This window comes from Sceloporus undulatus, chromosome 2 (assembly GCF_019175285.1).
Source record: "Sceloporus undulatus isolate JIND9_A2432 ecotype Alabama chromosome 2, SceUnd_v1.1, whole genome shotgun sequence".
NCBI lineage: Eukaryota > Metazoa > Chordata > Lepidosauria > Squamata > Phrynosomatidae > Sceloporus > Sceloporus undulatus.
Window position 1 is genome coordinate 314,817,569 of NC_056523.1, and position 8,710 is coordinate 314,826,278.

Consider the following 8,710-nt stretch of genomic DNA (forward strand, 5'->3'; position numbering starts at 1 on the left):
GTAATTCAAGCTATCACACGTTAACCAATATATTTTCAGATCTAGAGCATAACATCCATAAATATGTGGGGGGGGATTATTTCCTTACAGAGAATCAGAAGCCCTGCATTCAGAATTTCAGAATAATACTTTTCTTTTTTTCCTTTAAAAAGAAACAACCACCACTTGCCACAGTCTGATGATGCAAATCCTGCAGTCCAGACTTCTGCTTTAAAATTTGCACAAGAATGGAAAAATTCCATTTCCCCCAGTCATGAGTTACCTCTCATCCTTAAAGCAAGCTCACACTGTTTGAACAAGAGATGTTCAATAGAGTAAAAGACCATATTACATTTCACACTTATTCTGAGCATGCGCTGCTCAGGTAGATTCATACTTCATGGCCCTAATCCACAAATCGTTATGTCCCTAAGTAATCACATTAATTTCAGAAGGGATATTTATCAGTATGAGAGAAGAAAAGCATCCACAGAGGGCTTTGCAAGTATGCATACTATTACTGTAGTGTTTATTCACCGTTTATGGATGTATTTTAGGTTGTAATCCCGCCTCGATCCAACTGGGAGAGGTGGGAAATATAAACTATTTATTTATTATCATTATTTATAATACTTGCAATTCCGTGTGCACTTACTGGAGAATAAGTCCAGAAAACACAATTAGCAAGGCAGCATATTCATTGCCTTGCCAAGCTTTTAGCCTGCAGGTGTATCTTCTACACAAAACAAACAGGTATTTTCATCTACTGATCATTATCCCAACATTGTCAGATCAGTTCTTGTTTTAGTAATTGCAATCACTTAAGAGTCTACGGAACAAGGAAATATGTCAAGCACATAATTTGAAGGAGAGGAAAAAAATTCAACTAGCAAACAAAACAGTGAAAGTCAACAAAAGGTCGTTTAGCCCGAAGGTTTCCAGCACTTGCCTCAGAGTTGCAACTACTCCTCACCTACCTCAGAACCAACAGGGAGTCTGGACATTTTGGGGAGGAGGAGCAAGGAGAGTATGCTGACTGTATCCTCTCTCTTTTTCTTCTCTTCTTGATATATCATACAAGCTGTTCCTTCTCTTCTTGACATACCAAACAAGTATCCACAGCCTCAGCAGTGAAATGGAATGATGCAACCCTCTCTGTTTCCTGTCTGCAAAAAGTCACTCCCCTTTGAGTTCAATTTTTGGGGAATAAATTACTGTTGTCCCATGTGTGCTGGGACTGTTGTTGTGTGCCTTCAAGTCATTTCTGATTTATGGCAACCCTATGGCGAACCTATCACGGGGTCTTCTTTGCAGAATTTGTTGGCCTTGGCTTCCTGTGAGGCTGAAAGAGCGTGACTTGCCGAAGGTCACTGATGGGTTTCTATAACTAAGCAGGGATTTGAACCTTGGTCTTCCAGTAGTCCTAGTTTAACACCCAAGCCACTACACTACACTGGCTCTACTAAACGGCTAATTCCAAAACTCATCTATAGAGTTAGTACAAACACCAACTGTTACTTAGAACAAGCAGCTACCAGGGTACAAATTTTGATAAGACTTGTTGACTTATCACATTTGTATCCTCTTTCACTAGGATGAGGAACCTGTGGCTCTCCAGATGTTGCTGGATACCAAATCTGATCTGTCCCAGCTAGTGAAGCCAATGATTAGGGATGAAAGGAGTTGAAGGCTAACAATACCTGGAAGGCCCACAAGTTCCCCATCACAGCTATGCTTCTTTCAAAGAGCTCAAGGTTATCACTCACCTTCTGTGAGAGAACAAGTAGCTTGACAGAGAAATGAGCTTTATGTCTGAGGCACAATTTGGTTCTGGGTAGGCATGTTTCAATGGCCTATTTTAGCAACTGCTGCATATTATTTCTCAATAGCCTTTTTAAAAACAGTAGACACTGCCTCTTGCTTAGTAGAAGGCAAGTGGTGTGAAAGAATATTAGTGACCTTCCAAAGCCCAATGCCATACTCCATCAATCCACCATCATATTGTCACAGACCACAGCTCTGTACACTGTACTCAAGGCCATACTATGAGACTTATTGTTTTAGGGAACACCCTTTCTTCAGATATTACTGGATATTGGATTACAATGCCACCATCCTCACTTAGCAGAAGATGCTAAGAATTACAAAACAACACATCCTGAGGGGAATTGGTAGCTGAAAGCTTTCTTAAATCACTGAAAGCACTGATTATTTCCTCTGCTTCAGAATCTCCACTGCAGCATGTCTATTCACATTTCTGCCCAGCTCCTACGTACTCTCTTGCACTACTTCTCCTTCTCTTGCTAAACTCTCTACTTTATCTTCAGCATAACTAAACCTGAGCTCAGCTGGAAGGCCTCCCCTGTGTCCCACCAGTGGGACCCATATATTGCAGGAAGACACCAGAGAGGGTCTTCTCTGCCATGATACCTGTTTGTTGAATGTCTTCCCTTTGGAGCTCTAATTGGCACTAAAGTTAGGTTCTTTCCCCTGTCAAGTCAAAACATGGATTTTTATTGAGTCCTTTGGGGTCCAATTTACTTTCAAAATAAACAAGTACACGTGTTAACTGTTTGAACCACTTGAGCTGTTTTAAATTAGTAAATCATTGGCTATGTTTTAGGCTGTTTAAATTACTATGTTATTGTTTTAGTATGCTATTGTTTTAAACAATTCCCACTGTTTCACTTGAACACTGCCCTGAGATAAGAGAATACTGATGAGGATATAAATATGTTAACAAACAAAAATAAACCAACAATATTGTCCTTGGCTGTGCCACCTCATTGTTTGGGAGGACACCAGTTCAAATTCTTTGATGGCTGTGTCTTGGGCCTCTGCTCTTTAATCGAGCCAGATATTGGTCTGAGGTGTTTAGTTTATTGTGCCATTGCCATGAATGGCACAATAAACATCGCAATGAATAGCTTACAGCCCAAGTACTATGCCTACTTACTCAGATGTGGCCCTACTGCATTCAGTGTGGCTTAGGTATGTTTTTCAATCTATATTAATGATAAAACAGTTTAATGCTGGGCAATTAAGAAAGCTATGTTTAACACAAGTGCATCACAACTACGTGAAAGTTTTTAAAACAAAGAGTTTATGTAACAGTTTCTCAAAACAATTTAAAATCAAGGAGATGAAATATAAATTTGTATTAGAAGAACAGTTAAAGCAACAAAAATTAAATTTACAACCTAACAAGTAACCACAGAATGAAAGGTCCTTCCAGTACACTTATGCCTATTAATTTAACCCAGCTTCTCATAACATTTTAGTTCTTGACAGTTCCAGCTGACCAAACAGGACAAGATGAAAAAAGCTGGTAAACCTTAACACAAAACTGTTTAATGTAGCTTCGTTTCAGTAATTCCAGAACATTGCATTATGACCCACTGACTATTTGTTTTGAAATCTTCGTAAATCTTTGATATATCCCTTCCTAACCCAGTCCAAATTTTTCTTACCAGAATTTCCCTAACTCTCTGGTTTTCACACACCAACCCAATTACAGTACATTAGAGCCACTGTTGTGTGATTGCTTGAGTTATGACTCTGAAGACCAGGGTTCAAATCCCCACTCAGCCATGGGTGACCCACTCCATCACACTCTCAGCTTTAGAGGAAGGCAAAAGCAAACCCCCTCTGCAAAAATTTTGCCAGGAAAACCACCTTAGAGTTGCTATAAATTGTGAATGATCTGAAGGCACGCAACAACAACCTGTCCGCATTAGCTTCAATATTCATGTACTCTCAAACTCCTTCACATAACAAGAGTACTTCACCTTAACATTTTATGTTATTTCAGAATACATCTTGCCTTACTCATACAATCTGCCTTTTCATCAATCTTCTTGACACTGCAGTTGGCCCCCTACATTTGCAGCTTTGACTTTTGCTAATTTGATTACTCATGGATTTGATTATGATGTTCTCCATAGGAATCTCTAGGTCCTCCAGAGTGACTCTGCCAGAAGTTGACCATAGAGTCACAATACACCACCTAAAGATTCCAAGAGAAAACACTTTTCTCCACAATTGTAGTTCCTCCAATGAAATTCTGTTGTCAGCCTCTGCCAGATGTTGGTCACAGAGTTGTGATGGAGGACCTATGGATTCCTAAAGAGATGTTCTCTCAGGTAAATTTTTTAATAAAAGAGTAGTTTTTTATTTGCTGGGGGGGTTCACTTTCATGGGGGTCTTGTGCCATTAACCACAGCAAATGCGGAGGTCTACTCTATTAGTTATGAAAGCAAAAGCAAATATATTAAGAAACTAATGTTATTTTATTATAGCTAACTCAAGTAATAAAATATAAAATATCAGTAACAGAAGCTATTGTTCTACCAGACAATGCTTCTGAGTCAGGCAGAAAGGTGACACCAGAACTTTCATTTTTATGAAGGCAAATAATGACCAACCAGTTTCTAAACCTAGTTCACTGAAATTAATATGAAGTCTGTACTATGGAGGTATGTGGGTGGAGGAAAGAGGATTATCTCTCTTTAGCCAGATCTTGACTTTCCCACCTACTCTGCAACAGCATAGCACTACTTATCGATAAAGAGATCAACACTGAAAGTCAGCTAAGAGGAATTGGGAAGGAATAAAGAAAAACATCTGCCATCCCATCAATGCAACCCAGTGCTGTGGAAAAGAAAGACTACAGAGAAGGATAAAGATGGACAGACTGCTGGCCACTCAGCTGCATCACTCACAGAAAAGGGATACTTCCTTTAGTGGCAGAGGAGGGAAAAACTGGGTTTCTGTGCAGTCTGTCACCTAAGCCTGATATATTACATACTGTATTAGATAGTGAATATCATCTCTGAACTATGGGAACCTCATTGCAAGGACAACAAGGCACCAAATATTCCTATCAACTGTTACAAATGCCAAATCCATCATTGGGGATACCAGAGTCCACTCTCTTCCTCCTATCCTCCAAAAGTAATGAACCACCGAAAAGGAGGAGCCTACAAGCAATGAAAAAGTATAAATTTCACAAGAACTCCCACAGTGCTTTAGGTATGCTAAAGCATCTGGTCAAAGTGTTTGAAAGGAATAACATGGATGCATCTACACTGTAGAAATAATGTAGTGTAATGTAATTGCCATGGGTTCATCCTATACAATCCTGGGAGATGCAGTTTTGTGAGGCACCTGCATTTTTGAGCAGACCTTGTAAAAATACAAAGCCCAGGATTCCATAGGATGGAGGTACAGCATTTAAAGTGTTGCCAAACACTGAGGTAATGGGGTTCCCACTTGAGGACTGTGGGAAAGCTTGCCATGATCAGCACAAGAACAAGATGAGCAAGTAGCAGGCGTTTAGTGTCATTGAAGACAAAGGTTCACATGTGGGGTACAGAAGCAATAGAACCGGTTTCTAGCTAAAACAAAACAACTCGAAATGGTCAGGAGGACATGATAGGCCTACTTTTTTTACCTACTCTTTTTAGGCAGGGAAGTGGCACACTCTGTATGAAGGGAAGATCCACTTCCACTGAAAGAGAAAAGCAAACAATTTGTAAAAGTCCCACCAGTCACCAGTTTTCCATGGGTCCTTGTGGTAAAATGGTGGTGGAGAAAGAGGGAAGTGGATCACCTTTACAACTCTGGAAACCAGGGGCCGAATCCCCACTGGATCATAAAAACCCACTAACCTTGCATCTGCACTGCAGAAACAATCCAGTTTGACACCACTTTAACTGGCAATGCTCAATGCTATGTAATTATGGGAATTGTAGTTGCATGAGACATTTAGCCTTCACTGTCAGAGAGCTCTGGTGCCACAACAAACTACAATTCCCAGAGTCCTACAGCATTGAGCCATGGCAGTTAAAGTGGTGTCAAACTAGATTGTTTCAACTGAGCAGGTACAACCCTAGTGACCTTGGGCAAGTACACTCTCTCAGCCTCAGAGGATGGCAATGGCAAACCCCCTCTGAAGGAACTTGTCAAGAAAAAAAGCCTATGATAGGCTTTTTATGATAGCCTTATGGTTTTTGTAAGTCAAAAATTACTTGGAGGCATGCAACAACAACAACAACAGGTTTCAACATAGGAAGCTGTTGCACTCTGGCATCATCATCTCTCCTAAAAAAATACTGCTTCTTAGGAAAAAAAGCCCAACTCTCCACTGTGCCTTAAGGAGAGGTTCCCAAACTGAGTCTCCAGGTAATTTAGAACTTCAACTCCCAGAAGCCCCAACCACTTTAGCCAGTGTTCAGGAATCATGAGTCCAAAATGCCTGTAAGATCAAATTCAAAGAGATAGCCATGTTAGTCTGTAAAATCAGTACTGTATGCAGAGAGGTCTTGTAGCAACTCTGAGCCTAACTGAAAAAAAGAAGCAGGCAGCATGAGCTTTTGTAGATTTAAGTCTACTTCCTCAGATGCATTTGGATCAAAGTTTAGGAATTAGTGCAAGGCATTTCTTTCCAAAATTTACGCCACGCTCACCAGCGCAGGAGCTCCCAGGGCAAGTTTCTCACCAGGAAAAATGACCCTACTTAAAAGCAGGGGGGGAAATAAGATAGATTGGGCAGTGGGGTGTGGACGCAGAAAAGGATGAGCAGAGTTATTATCAATTCCTTCATAACAGGTCTTCATAAGAGGGCCTTTCCAGTTTGAAGAGTAAAGTGGGCAAAGAGCATGTAGGGAAGAGGGAAGAAGGGAGGCAGAGGGTCTCCAGAAGGTGTCCATTTATCTCCAAGGTGGGGAGCATGGAGGAGAGAACAATGTGGCACCAAAGCAAAGTCAATCAATGAAGGAGAGATAAGACCACTCTGCTAGAGCCTGTGTGGTATAAGGTTTGAGTGTTGGATTATGATGACTCTGGAGACCATGGTTCAAATCCTGGCTCAGCCACGGAAACCCACTGGGCAACCTTGGCCAAATCACACTCTCTCAGGGGAAGGCCATGGCAAACCGCCTTCCCTGAAGAAATCTTGCCAAGAAAACCCCATGATAGGGTTGCCATCAGAAGGAAACAACTTGAAGGCAAACAACACACACAATACACAGGGCCAGCATGGTGCAGTGGGGGACAACAACAATTAACAAACAAACAACTGAAGGCACACAACGTATTTGTTGAATATATATACAGATTCACAGAATCACAGATTCACTGAATTGGAAGAGACCACAAGGGCCATCCAGTCCCACCTGCTACCATGCAGGAACACACTATCAAAGCAACCCTGACAGATGGCCATCCAGCCTGTGCCCTTCTATCTATTCATCCATGTATATATATATATGTGTGTGTATACAGTGCCCTTCTATTTAACTATGTATATGGTGCCCTTCTATCTATTTATCCGTGTGTGTGTGTGTGTGTGTGTGTGTATATATATATATATATATATATATATGGTGCCCTTCTATTTATCCATATATATATATATAGTGCCTTTCTATCTATTTATCAATATATATATGTGTGTGTGTGTGTGTGGTGCCCTTCTGTTTATCTATATGTGTATATGTGTGTGTGTGTGTGTGTGTATATATATATGGTGTCCTTCTATTTATCCATATGACAATTAATCAATTAATGTAGGACATGTCCTGGGAAAGGAGGGCCTCTGGTCACTCTGAGCTTGACACCACTATATATATATATGTATGTATGTATGTATGTATATGGTGCCTATCTATCTAGCTATCTATCTAGTATATGTATCAGCCAGTGCAGTGTAGTGGTTTCAGCGTTGGACTATAGTCCAAAACACACTGCAGAAACAATCCAGTTTGAGACCGCTTTACCTGCCCTGGCTCAGTGTTAGGGAATTCTGGGAAGTGTAGTTTTGTGAGACATTTTGTCTCCTCTGTCAGAGAGAGCTCTGGTGCCACAACCAGCTACAATTCCCAGGATTCCCTAGCACTGAGCCAGGGCGATTAAAGGGGTCTCAGAACAGAGTGGATTGTTTCTGCAGTGTGTTTTGGGCCGATTATTATCGACTGACAATGAATTAATTAACGTAGGACACGTCCTGGTCGCCCTGGCTGGGACACCGTCTTAACCTCCGTGATGCTCAATTCCTGCAGTGTGTTCTGGACCTGGGTTCGAATCCTGGCTCAGCTTGGGCGAGTCACACTCTCTCAGCCTCAAGAGGATGGCCATGGCCTTGAAAAACCCCAGGATATAGGGGGGGGGGGAGAATAGCTAAGTCGGAAAGGACTTGAAAGGCGCACACAGCATGCCACCAAATAACCCTCCTCCAAAGAAAGAGCAAAGCCAGCCTCACTCAGCCATTGGGAGGGTGAGGGGGGTAGGGTTGTGCCCCCAGCCCCAAGGAAGCCTACCTGGCCCAGGAGAAGGAGAAGGCCACGCTCTCTCAGCCCCTCCTGGGCTGCAGTCTCCTCTGCCCCACCAGCTTCAGGGGCCAGCTCTTGCTCCTCCTGCTGCACCTCCTTCGCTCAGCGCCTTCTCAAGGCTCTGGTGCCGGATATCAGCTGACGGGCTGCTCCAGCTGCCGCAAGTGTCGCAAAGAACAGCAAGTGTCGCAAAAGCGGTGCTGCTTGACGGCCGCCAGCCTCAGCGAAAAGACGAGAGCAAAATGGCGGAGGCGTGTGGGCGCTTCCGGGTTGCCATGGAGACGGGAGGGAAGGAGGCCGACCCAGCCCCCCCCCTTGGCCCTTGGTTAATAGAAGAGATTAAATAGATTAAATTAAAATTAAATTAAATAGATTAAATTAAAGTGTGTATGGTGCCCTTC

The 8,710-nt window shown here is 42.1% G+C and overlaps 1 protein-coding gene across 1 annotated transcript in view; it reads right to left on the reverse strand.

The window, feature by feature from the left end:
• The window catches only part of WDR7 (WD repeat domain 7), a 323,814-nt gene extending 315,335 nt beyond the window's left edge, over positions 1–8,479 (reverse strand). Inside the window, exon 1 of the mRNA XM_042451351.1 lies at positions 8,298–8,479. The gene's annotated coding sequence lies outside the window, so the exon portion shown is untranslated. The remainder of the gene's footprint in view (positions 1–8,297) is intronic.
• Positions 8,480–8,710: the final 231 nt, after the last annotated feature.